The sequence below is a fragment of the Microtus pennsylvanicus genome, chromosome 3 (genome assembly GCF_037038515.1).
Source record: "Microtus pennsylvanicus isolate mMicPen1 chromosome 3, mMicPen1.hap1, whole genome shotgun sequence".
Lineage (NCBI taxonomy): Eukaryota > Metazoa > Chordata > Mammalia > Rodentia > Cricetidae > Microtus > Microtus pennsylvanicus.
In genome coordinates, this window is record NC_134581.1 from 110042277 (window position 1) to 110065398 (window position 23122).

General features: G+C 41.2%; 1 protein-coding gene and 1 pseudogene across 3 annotated transcripts in view; one reads left to right on the forward strand and one right to left on the reverse strand.

The window, feature by feature from the left end:
• The window catches only part of Trpc6 (transient receptor potential cation channel subfamily C member 6), a 121674-nt gene that overhangs the window by 91381 nt on the left and 7171 nt on the right, over positions 1-23122 (reverse strand). The window lies entirely within an intron of this gene.
• LOC142847294 (G-protein-signaling modulator 3 pseudogene) lies at positions 1698-2282 on the forward strand (annotated as a pseudogene).

The following is a 23122-nucleotide window of genomic DNA, read 5'->3' on the forward strand; positions in this document are numbered from 1 at the left end:
CTTCACAATAGCCACAAATAACATAAAATATCTTGAGGTAACACTAACCAAAGAAGTGAAAGACCTATTTGACAAGAACTTTAAGTCTTTGAAGAAGGAAATTGAAAAGGATACCAGAAAATGGAAAGATCTTCCATGCTCTTGGACAGGTAGAATCAACATAATAAAAATGTCAATCTTGCCAAAAAGCAATCTATAGATTGAATGCAATACACTCATCAAATCAAAATTCATCAAAATCCCAACATAATCCATCACAGACCTTGAAAGAACAATAATCAACTTCATATGGAAAAGCAAAGAACCCAGGATAACCAAAATAATACTGTACAATAAAGGAACTTCTAGAGACCTCACCACCCCTGACATCAAGCTGTATTACAGAGGTACAGTACTGAAAACAGCTTGGTATTGACATAAAAACAAAGAGTTTGACCAATGGAATAGAATGGAAGACCCAAATATTAATCCATACACCTATGAAGACCTAATTTTTATCAAAGAAGCTAAAATTATACAATGGAAAAAAGAAAGCATCTTCAACAAATGGTGGTGGCATAACTGGATGTCAACATGTAGAAGAATGAAAATAGATCCATATCTAACCCCATGCACAAAACTCCAAAAGTCCAAATGGATTAAAGATTTCAATATAAATCTGACCACACTGAACTTGATAGAAGAGAAAGTGGGAAGTAGCTTTCAATGCATAGGCACAGGAGACCACTTTCTAAATATAACACCAGTAGCACAGACACTGAGATCAGCAATTAAATTAAATGAGACCTCTTAAAACTAAAAAGCTTCTGTAAAGCAAAGCACACAGTCAATAAGGCAAAAAGGCAGCCCACTGAATGGGAAAAGATCTTCACCAACCCCACATCAGACAATGGACTGATCTCCAAAATATATAAAGAACTCAAAAAATTAGATATTGAAATTCCAAATAACCTAGTTAAAATGGGTATAGAACTAAACAGAGAATTCTCAACAGAAGAATCTCAAATGGCCAAAAGGCACTTAAGGAAATGTTGAACATCCTTAGCCATCAAAGAAATGCAAATCCAAACAATTCTGAGATACCATTTTATACCTGCCAGAATGGTCAGGATCAAAAACACCAATGAGAGCTTATGCTGGAAAGGATGTGCATTAAGAGAAACACTCATGGGAATGCTGGTGGAAATGCAAACTTGTACAGCCACTTTGGAAATCAGTACGGCAGTTTCTCAGAAAATTGGGAATCAACCAACCTCAGGATCTTGGGCATACACCCAAAAGATGCTCAATCATACTACCAAGACATTTGTTTGAATAAGTTTACAGCAGTATTATTTGTAATAGCCAGAACCTGGAAACAACCTAGATGCCCCTCAACCAAAGAAGGGATAAAGAAAATGTGGGGCGAGTGTGGCAGGTTAGAGGGGTTAGTGAGGCTCTGGGAATGAGAAGGCAGAGTCTGTCCCTGTGGGGAGCCTGCGCCACCCCTGCGCCACCCCTGCAGCCGGACTTCTTCATGGTCTCTGTCCTCCCCTGGGGCAAGAGAGGTCAAACAAGCTGTTTGGGTGGGAAGAGAGAATGGAAGGAGGAAGTTGACAGAGATGAGCAAAGCCCTTAGGGGCGGGGGCTGACCAGGAACCCAGCTTCCTGCTCAGTACCCAGGCATCCAGCCCCCAGCTCACCCCTCACCCCTTCCAGCCCCCATTCCCCTCAGGAACCCAGGGTTCCTGTCCTCCTTCCAAATTCCAGTCACCCCTCCCCCATCAGTATCTCTTCCCAAGACCAGGGATGGAGGCTGAAAGACCCCAGGAAGAAGAGGAAGGTGAGCAGGGTTCCCCAAAAGATGATCAGGGCTGGCCCCTGTGAACTCCACCACTGGGCCTTGGCGATCTGCTCCTCCCTCCCCTCCTCCTTCAGGGACCTGCCACACAGCCCTAGGCCCCCAGTCGGGCTCCCTGCTCTCCCTGCAGACAAAGCTCCCTCTCTATCTGGTGACTGAGGCCCAGTCCCGCTGCCAAGAGGATCAGAGGGCCACCTTCCACACTCCTCAGGTCCCCCCAAACCTAGCCCCAACCCCACCCCGAATTCTTGAGGACAAAGAACAGCTCTATAGCACCACCCTTAGTCACCAGTGCCAGCGGATGGAAGCCCAATGGTCAGAGCAGCCTCCCCACTCACCTCCGCCCTCCAGAGGACAGGAGCTCCTGAAGCTGCTACTGAGCATTCAGGGTGGAGGTCGAATGGAGGAGCAGAGATCCCGGCCCCCTCCACACACATGCTGAGACCTGAACTCCCAACCAGCCCTTTTCTCTAGGACTCAAAGCTGGGCCACCCGGCACACATGTCTTCAACCCTGTGTGGCAGGGGTACCAGAAACCAGAGACTGAAGACCCGGCAGTATTCACCACCCACTTCCCCAGGGAACTGGATTTGGGACAAGTACTCTAACCTTGAATATAAGCAAGGTAGCGTGGACATAGCTCCCTAAGACAGGTAAGAGTCTCTATCCTGAGCTGCCAAACTACTAAACAGGGTGTGAGGGCTGAGGCCTGCCCCTTTCTGCCTAGTAAGAAAAAAAGAAAAAGATTAAGACAATTGTGTGCCACTAGCACCCCAAGTCCGAAGGCAGAGGGGCCCAGAGGCCTTAGGGAACCTTAGCCCCGCCCACCCCACCCCCCTGCTGCTGAGTCTGTCTGATGTTTTGGTTGTATGAATAAATATAATTCCCCTCTGGAAAATGTGGGGCATTTACACATTAGAGTACTACTTGGCAGTAAAAAAAAAAAAAAAAAAAAAAAAAAAAAAAAAACAATGACATCGTGAAATTTGCATCCAAATGGATTAAACAAGAAAATACCATCCTGAGTGAGGTATCCCAAACCCAAAAGGATGAATATGGTATGTACTCACTCATAAGTGGATACTAGCTATAAACAAAGGATATTGAGCCTGTAGTCCATGCCTAGAGAAACTAAGTAACAAGGTAAACCCTAAGAAAAACATATATAGATCCACCTGAAAAGTCAAAATAGACAAGATCGCCTGACAAAATTGGAAGCATGGGGGTGGGTGGAAAAGGGAGGGTGGAAGAGAAAGAGAAGGGGAGAAGAATAGAGGTGAGAAGAACTTGAGGGGACACGGTAGTCGAGATGGAGGAAAGACAGAGACGAGAGCAAGGAAAAAGATATCTTGATTGAGGGAGCCATTATGGGGCTTGCAAGACACCTGGCTCTAGAGAGATTCCCCGGGAATCCAAGAAGATGACCCCAGATAAGACCCTAAGCAATAGAGGAAAGGGTACCTGAACTGGCCTTGCTCTGTAGTCAGATTGATGAATATCTTAAATATCACCATGGAACTTTCATCTAGCAACTGATGGAAACAGAGACAGAGACCTGCCTTGGAGCACTGGACTGAGCTCCCAAAGTTCAGCTGAAGAGTGGGAGGAGTGAACATAGATGCAAAAATACTGACTAAAATACTGGCAAACTGAATCCAAGAACACCTCAAAAAAATCTGAGCAAAGAGGTCAAAACCTTGATGGGGACATCCACTGAAAAAGTTTACCTGAGCTCACCAACTCCAGCCAGACTGGGAAGGAAAAAGCATCTGTCCAAACTAGTCTCTCTGAATGTGGGTGACAGTTGCATGGCTGGGGCAGACTGAGGGGCCACTAGCAGTGACACCAGGATTTATCCCTACTGCTTGCCCTGGCTTGTGGGGCGCCTATTCTCTTTGGAGGGATACCTTGCTCAGTCTAGATATCGTAGGGAGGGCCTTGGACCTTCCCCAAAGCAATGTCCCTTACCCACTCTGTGAAGTGGGTGGGAGTGGGATGAGGGGATAAGTGGAAGGAATGGGAGGAGGGGAGGGAATGGGAACTTGGATTGGTATGTATAATGAAAAAAGATAGTTGGTTTTCATTTAAAAAAACAAATAAAATAAAAAATTAGGATGCCAACACAAAGCCTACAGAAGGCTCAAGGAAAAAGAACATTACATCAAAATATTAGTAAGTCCATCTTAATTTATGGTTATAATTATGTTCTAACTTAATATGTTGATTTTTAAACAATCCTTTCTCATAATTTTTTGTTCCAAACAATGCCTTTCAGTTTTCCAGTTATCAATCAATAATAATAGTTAGAAGGCATCTGTTTAACTGTTATCTACTGTGTTGTTAGAAAGTACTTGACTCTTGTTTAACAGGCCACATTGGAGGAAAGAGGCAAAGTCTAGACAGAAAAAAAAATCAAAACTATTGAACACCTCTACTGTCTCTGTTCTTTCCTCCCAAATTCTCTCTTCAAGTTACTTTATCAGAAAGGTATATTTATGCCACTGAACACTTGATCAAAGTTATTACTGACTTTCATACTACAAATTCATTTTTATTCATTCCTGTTTTGATTGTGGTCCCAGAATTGATATTCTGTCTAGTCTACTTTGACTCCTGCCTCCACAATCCATTTCATAGTCATCTTTAAATTAAAAATTCCATCACCAGATCTTACTGACTCTTCTACTCTGAGATATATGGAAATATAAGAAACATTTGCAATTTAAATGTCCAAAGTGCTACTCAACTCCAGTTCCCCTATTCTCCAGCATGCTTTAACTCAGCAGATGGTAATCACATCTGCTTTGGGGTAGTCTTGATCTTTTTTTCCCTTCAGCTAATATCTGTGCAACAAGCTTCCAGTGGTCCTGTATATATCTGGAATCCACACACAGAAAACTGTGGTTTGCATTTCCATCAGCAGTGCTATGCTCTTCACAACAGATCCCCTCAGTGGTCCCCAGTGTCCATCCTTATCTCCTACTCAGAAATCTGTTTTTCTCAAAATAGAAAGTGAGACTGCAATCTTGCCTTGATAAAAGGTAGATAATCTCTAATCACTTTGTATAAAAATCCTTTCACGAGGTTTCTGAGGAGAAAAACCAAATAGACAGCTGACAGCTTGGTTAGATGTTGCTCCCTTCTCGCCATTTTCTACTATGTTCCAGAGACCCTGCTTTCTTTCCTTGTTGTTCCTGGAATACAGCAGGCCTCTGCCTGGACGGACACTCTTTCTTCTATAGCATCCGTAGAGTAGGGCCTGGAGACAATCTGCTAAAACTTTGGCTGGCTTGACGTTCAGCAGGTATTACAAAAGTAATCCCAGATCCTTCTCCCAGTAAAACAACCATACCAATTAGCAGCTCAAAAAGAACCCCAAGGATTCGGTTATCTACAGATATGTCTAGCTTCCCTACACATTTTGGTGCAAAGATGTGTTATACGTTTTACCCAAACGTTGTTTTCAAAAGTGATTCAACAAGCAATCTTGTAAGATAGACTGCCCCTCCTGCCCCTCTTCTGAGCAGAGGACCTGTCAAGATTCTTGCTCATTGCAACAGGTATAGGTCCACTAAACTCAGAACATTTCCATCATAAACCTCTCTGAAGGAATGGGTACCTTTGTGTGTCTCCTTGAGGAAATCAGGACATGGAATCAATCCCCAAACAGAAAACATATTGACTGCTGCCAGCGCTATAACAGAAACCTGTTTACCTGAGATCAAGAAGTAAATTAGTGTCTTTCCACAGCATCTATGAAACTAAGACAGGTTATCTTGCAGGTATTCAACTGGAAACCCGAAGCCATTCATCATGATTGACACCACTAACATTGTAGACTTTACCTATCTTCGTTTACGATTTTTGGGATCCAGAAAATTATGATTTTCTTTAACCAAACAAAACCAAATTAACAAAGTTAAAGTCTTGGACACTTCTAGACATCAAGAAAGGGGTGCATAAAAGGAAAACAACATTATCCATGATTGAATTACATGATGACCTATATTTGAAAAAACATCACGGTCACAGAAGGCCAACTTTCATAACTGTCGGAATGACTTGGCTCTCAACATATCCATCACCTTCTGTCACAGTAATTTGTATGTCAGGAGGGGAAAATGTTCTGGGAAGGATTTGTACCAAACAATTAAGGACTCATTGTCACATTCTTAACACTAAACAAAAACTAAGACACCCTGTCAGAAAACAAGTTTTGCTCTGGGGATTTTACTTCTCATCTTTATGTTGTTTATTCCTTGCCCAGATAAGAAGGGAAACATCATTTAATTCTCCACAAAAAAATTCTAAAGGAAATGAAGTTCTACCTCTATTAAATTGCAGTTTTATAAAATCTGTATCTTATGAATTCAGTAACTGTCTCAGACTCTGTGTATCCTGCTCAGAACTTCTGCATTGCTCTTTTCTGCTGGTGTAGAGAAGACTTTTATCCCAGGGTCTGGGGAGGGCTAAGAATAACGGATGTGAACATGAAAAGCAATGATGAACCTCACTGGACTTTGTTCAGAGTGGCTTTCTGTTTGAATGGCAAACGTAAAGTGAAAATATCAGAACCAAGGAGTCATTTGTGGTATTTTAAATCAGATACTGGAAAGTGGTTTACTCTGCTCATGTGAACAGAGAAGCTCCCTTTACATCTGGGTTTGCAGAAATTTCAGAAGCGAATTCTAATGGGAAGTCAAACAAGGATCATGGGATAAAACGCAGCCAAAGGAAAAAGTGTCTTTCCCTTTCTGGTGCCTGAGTTGGGAGGATGGGCCTGAGCTGCTCTGGCCCATCCAGCCTGCAGCTTATACCCTGCATTCTGACCCTAAAACATTTGCTTCAAATGTTGGTTTTGTTTCTTTTGCAATCGACATTGTCATCTTTCTCCTGAGTCTCTGTCATCACCAATATTTCAATTCAAGCTAAATGAGCAAAAACACACAGATGCCACCACTGGCTGGATACAAATAACTGCCCACTAAATCCTATTGTCTTGGCCACCCATCATATCAGGCCCTTTTAGCATCAATGTTAGCCTAAAACAGTAATACTATCTTATGCTTGGACCTTTAGCCTCCAGGAAAATACTTTAGGATCTACCTAGACTATGCCCCTAAGAATTTCCAGTGGCTATCAGAAAATTAAGCCCCTCAACATTTCACCATGGGTGGGTGAGAAGCCTTAGGAACTATTAACAATTAATGACTGCTGGGGTAGGGTGTAGTCACTGGTAAGTTGCCCGTGTTCTAGTAAATAATCTCCTGTCCATGCTTAGACAAAAATTTCCAATTAAACCTGGAAGCAACACTCAAAATTAACAAACAGGAGATGAGCTTGTTGAAAAGAAGAGCTCTAGTGGGAGGGGCGAGAGAAAAGAATGTGGGGTTAAATGGTTAAAATTATTATATAGATATTTAAAACCATGAGACAATAAAAAAGAATTTAAAGAGGTTTCCAAGGTATTTTTGCCTCAGTCAGTTTACCTACAGACACCTCAGTGGACACTATGTCTAAAAGGCCTTGTGGTCACCCCTTTTGGATCCACAGTTAGCATCAGAGTCAAACACATAGGAGTCACTCACTCCTCAAGCACGCACGTGACACTCAGCACGCCACAGTCGGCAGACAGTGAAGGGAGTTCTTGTTAAGTGTCTGTCTTGTACCCAACACTGTTGCAAGTGTTTATAACTTATAGGTAAAATGTTGAAAGAGTATATATGTGCACTCTCCGTGGAATGAAGGATTGGAAATGCTGATGTCTGCACTGAGTTTAGAGGGAGGTGAAGTCTTAACTACAGGTAACCAATGAGACTGATTCTAGAAATAAGCAGAAGTCAGCATCCCCGGCAGCCGGACCAGAGTGTGCAGTGCAATGGGTATGTGAGATAGTGTGCTGTGTATCCTGTGTGGTTTCACCAGGAAGAGCTGAAAGATGAAACTGCCTCCTCTACTTCTGCCTTTTCGTTAGGTGGGAAGTTGCATTGAGGTGGAATCAGCATTTTAAAGCTCTGTGTTTGCTTACTCTCATTTACAAAGTCTCTGTTTGTGTTGATGCTGTTCTTGTTGATTAACTGGGCACTTTTGGTTGTTCCAAAGTTGAGCAACAGTGAAACCGAGCCCCTTTCGGGAGAAACAACAGCCTGATTTTACTTCCCTCTTTAATATTTCCCAGACCTGCGGGACTCGGGGTAAGACTCTTGAGGACTGGCAATATGGTGGGTGGATTTCTCTGAAATAGTGAAGTTCACTGATGGCCTCTGCAGTCCCCCTCCCCAGCCCAGAACCAAGCAATAGGAGGAGGCAAATCAGAATCCTCAGATGAAGAATGGGGGTACGCAGAGCCACGCAATGAGTGGAGGGGAAAAAAATCCTCACATGAAGAAGAGGGAAGGAAACCAAAGAACAGCATGAAACTAAAGAACAATGGAATGTAGTGAAAAATAGCCTCTGAACTCCTGGCTGAAATGGATAGCCACTGGCCTAAAGAACTCACCTACCCCACACACCCATCAGCCCTCTACTCTACCCTAGTCTGTCCTCCTGCCAAGCGCCTATGCATCACCCTTTTGACTCCTTTCCTTTCTACCTTTCCTAAGCTTGCCTTCTTCTCTGTTTCAAAGTCAGGAAACAGCCGTCATGGCCCCACTCCACAGCCTGGGTTCTCTCCAGGTTGGATTATAACAGTGTTCACGGCCAGGTCTTATGTCTATGCAGGGCCACAGGAACATAGGTAACAACAGAGCAACTGCAGATTTTAGAGTTCGTTCCCTGACATGTGACTTATGTACTAACTCCCTTTTGGTGAAATAAGCCTTTCTCCCCTATTCTTCAAAGGCAGGATGCTTTAGGCTTGGGGTCAGCTGGTCATGGACCATATGGGAGGCTCTGTATTATTTCTTCCATCCCAAAATACCTTCCTTTTCAACTCCATGACATGGCATCCTACTCTTTCAACAAGCACTGACCCTCTCTGCCACTCCATATCTTTGAAAGGCTTCCTCTTTGCTCCCCAAACTTCCCTTTCCTGTCTGGGAAGGGTCCTGTGGGCTGTGTGTTTGCTCATGGTCTGAGCTTGGAGAGTAGTTAAGTTGATATTTTCTGTTCACAGTCATCAGTGTGAGTCATGGGCTTTTCCCTAATTTAGAATGAATACCCCTGAGCTCGTGGTACAGCCTAATGACACAAACTTACAGATAAACACATTACATCTCTCTGGGAGAAGTTAACATGGGAACATTGTGGAATCAGATGCAAACTTTTAATATAAAACAAACATCAAGGAATATTTGTGCTTACAGGAGGCCTGTACCAGATTTGTATGAGAGTAAGTCATTTTTATTCTGCAGTGGGGGGATATAAAGCATTAAGAATTTTATATAAATAAATTTATTTGTAAATCTTCAACACACTCTACCTCAGTGAGTCCTCTGGAATGGTTTCCCATGAAGTTATGAGTGTATACTTTTAGCTTTAATAATTATAACCTGCTGGGGACACAGCTTGGATGTTTTTCCAGGGAACTCAGAGAATTTCTTGGCCATATAACCAGGATTTTATCTAAGTGATGCTTTAAGATTTACTTCTCCATAAACTTACAATTATCTACATTTAATTCAATATTTCTTTTTTTTACAGTTCATTTTTAAAATGAGGGTTCTCTGTCTTGTGAAAAATGAACAGTTGTTTGCCCAGCACCAGAAATAAAATGAAGCCTGTAGAACATGGGGAATGATGTGACTGCTTTTCTTCAATCCTGTAGAACATGGGGAATGATGTGACTGCTTTTCTTCAATCCTGTAGAACATTGGGAATGGTGTGACTTAGCTTTTCTTCGAATTGATGAAATCACAGATTTCATTACATTAGCCTTAGAGAGAACAGAACTTTTTCAGCCTTGAATTATAGTCTCATGGAAACTGACCTATTGCTCATTCTAGGTCTTTAAAAATTATAGGCTAGAAGTTATATCTGGTCTGTGTCCTTTTGGATCATTCTGATATGGCAATCAGAATATCCCCATATGAAATCGTATTAGGAACACAAGGCTCTAGAGCTCCACAGCAATGATTGATATGGAGACTGCCATTGTCATGACGGGCAGCTTCACAGTCAGTATGTCTCCTACCCTTTCTACCTGTATTTCAGAATTCTTTATGTATTTTTTATTATTGACTAATGAATTTGAGTTGGCAAGACTGATTTTCTGAATCATCCACCCCTTCATCAGGCATATTTTGCATCTCATATTGTTCTAAAACTCACAAGCATAGTACCAAGCCCCAGAGTCTGCCCTCAGTATCCAAATGTTTCAAACATAGAGTCCTTGTGCTGCAGCATCAAAGAATTCCCAATCAGTCTCTCCAGACCATGACGGGAGCTCAAGGGGAAGCAATGTGGAATTCAGATAAAGCAGAAGAAAGAATTCTCTGAGGGGCACGCTGATAGAAACAAGGCAAGCATAGACCGTTCCAGGGAAGAGAAGAGCAGCAACAGCGAGCTGCAGCAACAGGCACAGCTCTCATTCACTGGTAAAACACAAAGACTGGAAAAAATGAAGAGAGTTGATACTGGAGACTAAGACAGCAGTCAGGCAGCAGGAGCCGGTAGACTGTGCTTGTTCCCCTTGGAGCATCTCATTGATTTGGTTGCTGCCCATGAGTCAATTCACAGAAAGGAAAGTTCTATTCTATTATGTCTCAATGCATGAACATTTTAACTTAATGAATTAGATTTTTAAACCTCTCTAAATGCATTGTGTACATTCCCCCCACTTTGATGCATCATGCTTGCAATAATGATCAAGTCTGTTTTGATGACTACAGGGTACCCTTATGTCAATGATACCTAACTGTCAACAAAACATCAATATTTTAAGTGGGTTTGGTGGTTATGGGACATTTGCTTCTACAGTATAACCTTCTGAGTAGCTCATCTTTTGAATAAACCTGCTAAATGAATTGATAGCAATGAAAATTACGAAGTCCTAATGGCTGTTTCTTCTCATTTGTTGTTCCTGGTATACCATAGGCTTAAGGCACAAAACAAAATTCATGAGGATCGAGAAACCAGTCTTTGGCTTAGGTAGGGTGGGCACTTATTAATTCTATGCATGATCTCCTTGAAAGTCTTTCCTTCATACAAAATTCATGCATGTAACACTTTCATGTTAAATTTCCATGCAAAGTACATTTAAGAAAAGTAAATCTTGTTTTTAAGCCTTGTATACTATATGTGATCTGGTCAAAATCTAAAGGGAGAAAAGGGTTTTGCCATGAATAGACATGGTATGACCTAGGAAATATATACTCTCTCTTTTAATACAAGAAGACTGCCACTTTCAGAGAGTTCTAAGGTTAAATTTAAAAACCTTAAAATTTATAATAATGATAATAATGTTAAATGGGAAATACTAAAGTACAAGTAAGAATGTCATTGTTTAAAACATATATAATGCATGAATGGAAAGATATGAAAGTATATGTATGCATATTGTATTATGTACATATACATATGTGAATATGTGTATTTAATGTATACAAGCATATAAATATATAAAAACTTATTTGAAAATTATTTTTTAAAATGTATGCAATTCTTATTAGTACATTGCTGGGAGACACCCGAAAGGTCAGAGGTGTGTTGTACGGAGTGGAGGTGATTGTCTGGATGAACAAGGAGATCTCAAGGGAAAAGAGTGTCCTGAGAAGCTAAGGTCTCATGCTACTTTCATCTTGACAGTTTCTAGTGTTTGTGTGTCTTCTTCTTCCAATTCTTCTGGGAAAAAAATGATAAAAGAAAGAGAAAGAGATATAAAAATAAAAATTCCAACTAAAGAGAGAAATACACACAGGGCGGAGGGACCTACAGGAAGTCACCCAGTTGAACGGGACTTGTAAGGAGCTGAATGAGAAGTATGTGCTTCGTGTTCAGTTGGGGAAGTTCCATCCTTCTAGAGGGCTATGACCTCATCCTAGATCCCAGAACTTTCCCAGGGCAAATTCCTTTGCAAACCATGCTGTCATCTTTCTCTCTTTTCTCTTTATTTTTCTATTGGTTGCGACACATGAAAATTCCTGTTTCTATAAAACTTCCAATTTTAGAATACCATTATAAATTAAAACATGAAAAGCAAATGACCTTTGTCTTTGTTTCTGACCCCTTCGATCTGAGTTTAGAAGGTAACATAAAATTCACCTTACTTGCCCAAGAGCATGGAGAGAGCATTGCGGATATGTACCCTAGCATCTAACTAATTAGGTTTGGATCTCTGCTGATTGAATACATGACTTTTTAAGGATTGATTCCCAAGTTTAGACTTTATTTTTCTTATTTATAACAATAAGCCTACATCATAGGGTTGCTATGGGATATTAAAGAGATTGTATGTACAAAATGCTTAAACTATTGCCTGGGACACAGTGTGTCCTTTAGTCATGTTTCCTCTGCCAAGATCTCAAGAAACTAATCAACATGCTGGCCCTTTATAACACAATATAAATTGATGGAGATTAAATAAAGCTAAAAATTGAGTTTCTCAGTTTTACTGTCATATTTCAAGTCTTCCATACCACAGAGGACTGCCACATTGGGCAGAGCAGATACAGAACTTCTCCACTATTTCAGAGGGCACTAGTACATGTTGTATTAGCAATGATGGAACAGAAAAGACTCTCAAGACAGGAGAGAGGACAAGGCTGTGATGGGACAATCAACTGTTCCAAAGCTGTACGTAATTCACTCTGGTACAGGTGATGCATAAATCACTTGGAGTTTCTGATTTGGGAGATCTAGGCAGGACCTGGTTATCAGGGTTTCCAGTAAGTTTCTAAAGGATGATCAAAGAATGCCATTAAGAAGCCACACTCTGGAAGACCATCTTTATAGAATGCAGGCTCATGTGTGGTGTGTGCCGTCTGTGAAGTAGGTACAATATCCACATTTCTTACTAAAAGTTCTTTCCTAATATTTTTCCATCATAATGTCACCCTGGTTCTTCTTCCCCATCTCACCTTTCACAATCTCGCTGCTGTCACATTTATGCTGTCTTCCTCTTTATGCTTTTATTGCTATCTTCCCTATCCCTAACATTAGTCTGATGTACAAAGGTCTCTCAAACAGTAATGTCTCCGTTCAAACTAAGACTCCTTTAACCCAGGAAGCAAAAGTTTCTCATCCATCTTTTCAAAAGGTGTATATCCAACAATCATTAAACAGTGAAATAAACTATTACTTATCAAATACATTGGGTTTTGACCAAAGCAGTCTTAACAGTGGAGGCACCCTGCCTGAGGTCAGCTTAGCTTGTTCCTTGGAATTTTTAGTAAGTTTCTTAATTCCCACACACATCAGATCTTCATCTCAAAGTGCAGGTGATGAGAAGTGCTGGGAGCATTGAGTAAGTTCATGTGTGTACAGTGCTAGAACTCTACCTTGTATCTAAGAAATGCTGTGTTAGCTATTGCTATTTCTGTTGTCATTGTTAATTATAGTAAAATCATGTCAAAATAATTGGTTAACAGCACTTATTGCTCTTGCAGAGGACCTGAGTTCAATTCCCAGCACCCACATGGTAGCCCCCAACAATCTCTAAGTCCAGTTCTATGGGATCTGACATCATGTTCTGGCCTCCACAAGCACTAGGAATGCTGTGGTATACTGTCATAGATGCAAGTACAACATTAATATGCATAAAATAAAATAAATAAATATAATTTAAAAAATAACTCTAATTTTTACATCTTAGGTAGACCTTTTGGTGAAACTTTAAAGAAAACTGTGTGATATGATAAACTCTGTAAAAAACAGTAAGATGAACTGAAGAAGAGCTTTAGACCATTCTGAGTTTCCCTTTCCTCTTTACACTTGGAAATGATATTGTCACTTACCACGTGCTTACAACTGGATTTCCTGTGAGTTTCAAACAAGCTAAAGTAAATAAAGCAAAGAACCAACAATATTTTCAGGTTAGAAAGTACAAAGTGCAAGCCCCTTAAATTTGGTAAAGACTCTAAAAGACAGTGTTCCCTATGACCTTTCCTGACTTCTTATACCTCTAGCACACTGGGGATCATATTTCATTAGTTCAAGATATATAGCTCTCCTATTTCTTTTAAATGCATTTTAATTAGAATAGAATTGTATCATTTCCCCCTTCCCTTTCCTCCACGCAGCCCTCTCCAGGTGCTCTCCCCGTGTCCCACGTGCCGCAGCTCTCTAGCTGTGTCCCACGTGCCGCAGCTCTCTAGCTGTGTCCCACGTGCCGCAGCTCTCTAGCTGTGTCCCACGTGCCGCAGCTCTCTAGCTGTTGGCTTCCTTTGCCTTCCACCGTCACTGTCACACACACAAATGCACCACAGATGCGTCCAGACTGCTGGAAAAGACAAGATCTCCTGAGAAAATTGAGAGCATGGGGGTCACCGGAGAGGGCAGAGTTGGAGGGAGGGTGTGGAAAAAAATATAGAACCCAATAAAAAAATTTTTAAAAAGATCAGCTAACAATTTCAAAAGGAAGATGAATGAGATGGGATCAGAGGGTTGAGAATGGTGGGAAGGGCAGAAAATATGTTCAAAATGCATAGTACAAAATTCTCAAAGAATAAAAAGTATTTTTATAGAGGGGGATGTTTTTTTCACGGAGCACTTCCTTGTTCGCTTCTTTGATTTTAAGGTTGGTTTTGAACTTTCCAGATGTGAGTGCTGGGAATTAGGACTGCCTCTGCAGTGCTCTCTTTGCTGGCGTGATAACATGAAGTAAGCCTGTCTGTTGGTTCGTAAGGGGCTAAGGTCAGAGAAAGCAATTCAAATGCTTGTCTGCCCATAAGAAGACTAAGACTGTACTATGGGTAGATGGCACAAGGTCTAGCAGAAGTTGTGGTCCCTGATACCCCTTTGTCGAATAGGTACTAACCATTCTAGAGTACTGAAAATCAAAGATTTTCAAGATTCACAGGCCATCCAGATTCAATGTTGTTTCCTGAGACCTGTACGTTGACACACCCTATACAAATTTCTACAAAATTGTTTCTTTTTATATCAGAAACAGGACCAAGAGATGGAATTTTAAAAACATTTTCAAGAATAAAACTAAACTGCCTTTATATTGGAGTCTTCAAATTTGGAATTAATGTCTCAGAACTGAAAAGAAAAAGCACTGTGCAGGCTGCTAAATGAGGGAAGTGAGTCGTGTTCAGTGGCAACACCTGCGGGTCACCGTGACCAGCATGTCAAGATGTACATGAATGTGCAATCAGCGCCACTCACATGTGGGTGGTCACAACAGCTCTCTAAGTGGACTTAAGACCCCCTCAGCAGGAGGGAAGTCACTCCTGGGACTAGAAACCTTGCCAGTTTCCCAGAGTAAGTGTGGTCATAGACCTTAGGAAGAATCACTGTTTTGCTAGGTCAGCATGATTCCTTATTGCATTCTAAACCTTATCTTTATACCCGCAGAAAAATGTAGCTATCATCCCTCATCAAATAAGTATCTCTTTACATCAAATGGAGATCATTACAGAAAACCACAGCTGGACATAATCGAAGACCAATAGAACATGGGGTCAGAATGCTGCTTAATGAACCTGGCCCAGCCCCAATGTCTACATCACAGCCTTTGCATCTATGTGTGTGGATCAGGGAACACCAGGAAAAAGAGGGCAGAAAGATTATGAGAGTCATAATATCAAGAGTTTTGCTGTGAAACTGTCTCTCCGAGAAACAGCTACATAGACAAAACCAGAACAGTGGCAATATCAGTGGATTCCTAATGTGGAGGGGGCTCTGCTGCGTCTCACTGGTCTGGGGGGGGGGCTCCACTGTGTCTCACTGACTGAGGGGAGCTCCACTGCATCTCACTGACTGGAGGGTGCTCCACTGTGTCTCACGGGTCTGGGGGGAGTTCTACTGTGTCTCACTGGACTGGGGTGTTCCACTGTGTCTCACTAGACTGGGGGGGGGCTTCACTGCATCTCACTGGACTGGGGTGTTCCACTGTGTCTCACTAGACTGTGGGGGAGGCTTCACTGCATCTCACTGGACTGGAGTGAGTTCCACTGCCTCGCACTGGACTGGGGGAAGTTACACAGCATCTCACTGGACTGAAAACTACAGGTGACTGATGCCCGCTGGGAGAGCTGGCTTCCCACAGAGATGGACCCTTTGTCTCTCCTACTTTAACAGCGCCAAAATGACACACGTCTTATATTGTGAGCCTTCTTGCTGTAGCTCAGTCAGCTGTCAACCATTGCCATGACGTAGTTTTAATCAGTAGTGCACGTGCGGACATTAAAGGCAACAGCCTCCAAAGGTTCAGTGTGGGTGGCAGTAGTTCAAAAATAAATCCTAGAAACAGCGTGAAATAGTCTTTTCAAACATAAAAAACAAATAAATGTGTATTTGTGTGTGTACCAGGGACTGTAGGGAGTCCATAAGGAACAGTGGCGAATCAGGTTCGTTTAAGAAGCATTCTGGAAACATATAATTATGAACTCAGTCTAATTGTATAGCATGAATCAATTTCATTATTTGAATTCTTTTTAAAAAACTATTCTAGGGGCTGGTAGAGGTGTCTCTGTGCTTAAGAGTACTTGCTACTCTTGTAGAGGACACAGATTAGGTTCCCAGTGCATCAGGTGACTCCCAACAGCCTGCAACTCCAGTCCAGGCCTAGTCTACACCCTCTCACGTTCTCCATGGGTGTCTACACACATAAAGAATAATAATAAAAAATAAATAAGTCTTAAAACTGCTTCTACACCAATGTTCTGTTCACCATTTAGAGCAGACATGTGTAGAAAACAAGAGTATTAAAAATTCTTAGTTAAAATGGGATTTAAGGGAGTCACTTCCTGAATGTGGCATGTTCATGATCACATAAAAAATTATTTTACATATGTGCTCTTTTATGTGTTCCTAAGTTATACTTAAGCCACATCTATATAAATTTAGATATAAAAGCTATTTCAACAGATATAAAATAAAATCTAAAACAAAACTGTTTCTTGAAAATGTGTACTTACTATTACCACTACAAATTTCAGCTGCTGAGAGTTACTGAGATGTGGGGTCCTGGTTCTCAAAGACAGTGAGTGCCTGAGGAATCTAAAGAACTGAAATAAATTAATGACATTGTCATTTTGGAGTAGTGAGCAGCCCTGGGTGTGACGACAGATCCTGGAGAAGACACTTGCTCAGCACTGTAAAAGAGCAGGGAATTTCCACCCAGCCCACAGATAGGGCAAAAATCTGTTTTAAGAATGCTAATATTTCAATAACTGGGGTGAGTATTATTTGTAGCAGTTTAACTACCCTTAGAATTCACCTCATTTCCAATTCTTATTGTAATTGTGGTAATTTGGGAGTTCATTGTGTTAGCAAGCCCCAGGGGGAGCCTCTCCCTAGAGTAGAAAAAGAGGGTTTTATGCTGGTCACGTCAGGACAGAATGTTCCAGGCACCAAAGTCAGAGCTTCTAGAATGGAGTTGTGAAATCTGCAATCAATCTTAGCATGACCATAGACTCACCTGATTTCTGGCAGTGCCTATCTCTGGGTAAATACTGTACAAACACTTTGTTGAGATAAGCAAATCTAGTTTTGGTTTGAGCTGTTTTTGTTTTTGTCTTACTGATTTTTTTTAGTTTGTTTTTGTTGTTTGTCTTGGTTTTTTGTTTTGAGAGCAAGAGAAAACACATAAATTTGGCTTGGGAGAAGCTGGCACAAGTTGGGAGAAAGGGAAAATATGGCTATTTCATATATTTCAAAATATATGAACAAATAAATAAAAACTTAGAAATAAATTATACAAATCCTGCAATAAACTCTAATTTCACAGTATTTTTTTAAAAAGATTTTTATGGGGATAGGTTTGTGTCTATGTGGGTGTAGGTGCCCACAGAGCCGAAAGAGAGCAACAGATCCCTTAGAGCTTGAGGTCTAGCTACCCTCTGTTGGGTTGGGAACTAAACCCTGGTCCTCTCAAAAGTAGTATAAGCTCCTGACAGTAGGGAATCTCTCCAGCCCTTCACACACTGTCACACAGCTAGTTTCTTTTCTTTTTTTTTTTTTATTAGGAAACTGGTACATTTATTTTTTTTAATTTATTTATTTATTAAGGATTTCTGCCTCCTCCCCGCAACCTCCTCCCATTTCCCTCCCCCTCCCTCGATCAAGTCCCCCTCCCTCATCAGCTCAAAGAGCAATCAGGGTTCCCTGACCTGTGGGAAGCCCAAGGACCGCCCACCTCTATCCAGATCTCTAAGGTGAGCATCCAAACTGCCTAGGCTCCCCCAAAGGCAGTATGTGCAGTAGGATCAAAAACCCACTGCGATTGTTCTTGAGTTCTCTACACAGCTAGCTTCTCTGACACAAACTTCCCGATGGCCAGAAGCAGTCTCTACACATCTCAGGAAAAGAGCACTTTGTATCTGTAGTTTCTTTTTATTTCTTATTTTATTTTAAAAACTGTAACATAATCCCTTTCATCCTTCAAAAACCCTCCTATATTCACCTACTTGCTCTTTTACAAATTCATTGCCTACTTTTTTATCAATTGCTGCATTCCTTTATAAATATACTTAAGCATAATCTGCTAGGTCTGTATAATGTTACTTATATTTTTTTTTTCAGGGCTAACCATTTGGTGTTGGGTAACGAATTGCTGTGCTCTTCCCTGGGAAGATATTCCTTCCACTTGCAGCATTCCTTAGGTGCCCGTAGTTCTTAGTGTACGGTTGAGGTCTTGCGACCTTTCCCAGTTCACTTTAGCTGTTTATGTTGTTCATGTCTATGTTGTTCTACTGGTTCAGTTCATGTTTAGACAGCCATGTTGGGGAGACTTTACAGAGTAGCTTCTGACATTACTAGGATTCCCAATCTTACAGCAAACTCCGTGATGCTCCTGTGCAATGTTCTCTGAATCTTATGTGGGGTGCTTTGTAGATGTATTCATTGAAACTGGCTTCACAACTCTGTAGTTTTATTGGCTGTGGTTTTCTGTCATGGTTTCCATATGCTTCAAAGAGAAATTTCTTTGATAAAGGAAAAGGAGTCTATTTACCTGTTAGTATTAAAACAAATAGAGTGTAGTTAGGGATTCCTTTGGTTTAGTAAAGTGATGGCTGTAGGTTCTTCTACAAGATCCACTACCATTAGTAACTAGCTAGGTTTCCAGAACGGGTCATGCTTTCCCTATTATTGAGCAAATCTTAAGCCCAATTAGACGGCTGTTGACTACAACCAAGATATGAATGCTACTATTGCACCGTTATCATGTCATGCTCTTCATTGTTGTGGTTCACACTTATCATATCTGGGTAGGACTATTGTTTGCCTCTCTCTTTTGAAAGCTCGCATGGTGCCTTTTGGTGCCATGAGACTCCTCAGGGAGGAGGCTGTCAGGACAGTTCCAGCTCAGGAGCCTCTGGGCCTTGTAGCTGAAGTACATGTGTCTTCAACAAAAGAACTTTTCTTCTAAATCTGGGGGAAGGGGTGGCAAATGATGGCAATAATAATACCCTGTGTGCTTTAGGAGTCTCTTGGACAACCCTGTATCAAAAGAGGGCCTCTCATGCTTAATTTTGGAGATTTTGTTAGGTGGTCTTTGGATTTTGAAGGGAGCTTTGTCAATCCAGATGAGAAATTTTTATTTAAACTATATACGTATGTTTCTGCATAATGTCTGTAACTTTTAGAGAGTTATGATCAATTTGTGGGTCTTTGTTAAATTTACAAGTTATCTATAGGACACTTATTTTGGTATACTAACTCTCCTTGGTGAAAAAGACTGGCCATATTTCAAACCTTCCTTTTACTATTGATGGAACCAATGGTGAAAGAGTCTTTGGTTCCTTCCTTTATTCCCATTTGGCTGCTGCAAACTGTGTAATGTTGGGCGCGTCCATCAGCCTCTTATCTGTGGGCTTTCTTCTTATCAGTAAAAATGTTGAATGCTCACACCTCACAGCTTGTCTTCCATTTGAATGACTAGTATCTGTGAAGCACAGAAAAGCCTACAATAAATTCTTCTTACGAGGTGTAATCAAACCATGCCAACAGAGATGACTAAATAAATTCCAAAGTTAATTAAAGGATGGGAGAGTCCAGCTTGACTCTGACCTTCAAAAATGAATAACACCGTGATAGGAAGAAAAAGCCAGAGTCAAATCGCTGTGCAGATGTCTGGTATTTTTCTCTATGTCTGTCTTCTCTTCTCACCTGCATATTACATGGATATAATAAGCAAAGCACAGGGATCTTGGCTCAGTATATCAGAACTACCATGTGACTCTCCAAATTATCGCAAGAGGGAAAAAGCAGAATGGACCGAAAATGGCGTGCTGAACCTCTGTGTGGGTACAGGATGATTATGTGGGGTGCTGAGAGGGTAGAGGCCCCTACCAGCCCTCTACATAGTGCGCCAGATGTACTTTTGAGATATACTGAGTTGGGCTCATGTGAAACTTAACAGCCTCGTAACTTCCTGCTAGTTTCTTAACATCTGTACATTTCATCATCGTTATTTGTAAAACAAACATGAAAAATAGATAAGTGGGTGCTTTCAAGAATCAACTCTAATCATACAACTAGACAAAGACTTACTACAGAGTAAGTATCCCAAAAATTAGCTCCTCAGATGTATGGAAATAGTTTTGATTAGTTGTCTGTAGAAACAGAAAAATGTTGTATTGTCTATAATTCTTGTTAGTATCTGTTCTACTCTTCCCAGAGCTTCAGTTAGCTGAATTGGAGGCCAGTTGTGTCACAATCGTGTGTAATGGGAGAGCTGGAACACTTGTTTGTGTAAGAATGCTACTCAGTCAACTCAATGGCAAGTCCTGAGAAGCATACCAAATTTAAATGTCAGAATTTAATTGAAATATGTTGTATAGATGAAGAAGTCCCCTTACTGGAACTAACAGAACACTCCTAAATCAAAAGCAATCACAAGTGGTAATTTAACTCATTGGATCCAATTATATCTAGCAGGTTAATGAAACAGAGAAGAAAAAAGAAAGAGTGAGCTCAGCTGAATGTCCTTTTTATGATTTTTATTCTCTAAAAGTCAAATCGCCCTGAGAAGTTACTTCTAACTACTCAGGGAGGATGGCTGTATGGAAACAAAGGAAGCACTGCTTCCTGAGAAGAAAGCGGCACTCTAAGTAGGACAAGTGTGGGCCTGTAACGCATCCGAAGACATTGCTCTCCCGGTGCTGACACCCTAAAGACACGTTTCCCAATAACCAGTGTTTCCCGGTAGTTATTGATTATTTTAAGTCATGGGAAGTTTTGAAATAACAGGTGTGTCTGTCATGCAAAGTACTCTTCCTGAGGTCAACAGTGAGACCCTCCTGTATGTACTGTAATGGCTGGGGGTGAGGTCCTCCTGTATAGTAATGGCTGGGCTGGGTGGGGGAGCTGATTCTAAAGGAAGCTGGGAACCAGAACCAATAGTGCTTTCCACACCTGCTTTCCCCTTAAGGTGCAGCTTCAGACTGTGTACTTTTCACCATTAAATCATGGGGAATAATAATAGCTGATGTGCATCAATACTTCTTTATATCTCTGGATTTGGAGTATTATAGATTGTTCTATTTACAAATTGTACTTTTTAATTTTCCATTGGTTTTTTTCCCCCAGGATTATAGTTTTCAGTAAGCTGTGGTGCTAAACAACCATAATTTCAGCACTCAGCAGGTTAAAGCAAGGTGTTCAACCTGCACTACACTGTGAGTTCAATGTTAGCCTGGACGAGCAAGTAAAGCTCTGTCCAGAAAGAAAAAGAAATTACATTTTTCACGGATAGACAATATATTTGCCTCATAGTTCAGTCTTTAGTGTTATTCATGTCATTTCAAAGGACGTAACAGATACTAGGGTTCTCACTGAATTCAAACACTACCTATATCTCTGTTTCCCTAAATATGATCTAGAAAATGGAATTAAATGTCTCTTGGGGGTTGAAGAAATGACTTACTGAGTAGAGTGTTTGTTCTGCACATGTAAGGCTCTGAATTTAAATCCCCAGAACCCAAGCCAAAAAATAAAAACAAAAATTCAGGTATGGTTGCGTGAATCTGTAAGCTCAGCAACAGAAGGTGAAGACAGGCTGATCCCAAGAGCTCACTAGCCAACAGCTAGCTCAAAGATAAACATACAGGTCAGTGAGAGGCCAGGTCTCAGTGGAAGAGTCAGTAAGAAAAGAACCATCAAGAAAGATAAGTCGTACTCTGTCTTAGACATGCGCCCGTAGGGACACAGGTCTTCACTCTCGTGCACATACACAGGCACACACACACAATTGTAATTAACTTTTAAAATAGAATTGCATTATTTTCTTTTTTTAGATTTATTTTTATTTATTTATTATGTATGCAACATTCTGCCCCACAAGACAGAGGAGGGTGCCAGATCTCATTACAGATGGTTCTGAGCCACCATGTGGTTGCTGGGAATTGAACTCAGGACCTTTGGAAGAGCAGCCAGTGCTCTTAACCACTGAGCCATCTCTCCAGCCCGCATTATTTTCTTTTTATATCCTCACACTCATATGCATGCACAAAATAAATCAATAATCATGTTTTTAAAAACGTTTAAGAATGAAACTGCTGTGTTTTCTTTTCCAGATGTTCTGTCTGTTGTTTCTTTTGGAGAGGTCACCCCTGTTCTTCTAAGCCTCGTTCTTTCCTAACGGTTTGACATTTTATACACACCAGCTTTACACCTTCCCCCTAACTATATTGCTGTTCTAGGTTCTCACGCTGCCATCATACTTGCTACTTAGTGGATTCTGCTGTTAGCTCACTCTCTCCAAGTTAACTGTTTCTGTGTGCTTGGTCACTGGCTGTAGGGAGCCTATTTTTAGCAGCCTTGCTCTTGGATGAATCTCTTAAGCAGTCAACATGGAGAGGACACTTCCTTCTTCATCAAATAGCGATTTACTATGCTAAGACCCCAAGACTTGAAGATCCCTTTGCCAACTAGGCACACAAAAAGTAAAAGCTCACATGGCATGTAGGCCCTTAAATTGAAATTCTCAAGGGCACTTGTCTTCCTGGTATTTACCCTAACTCTGCCGGTGGCCATTGTTTCCTCTGACCCTGTGCTGGTGGGCATCACTTGCCCTGACCCTGTGCTGGTGGACATCACTTGCCCTGACCCTGTGCTGGTGGGCATCACTTTCCCTGACTCTGTGCTGGTAGGCATCACTTGCCCTGACCCTGTGCTGGTGGGCATCACTTACCCTGACTCTGTGCTGGTGGGCATCACTTGCCCTGACCCTGTGCT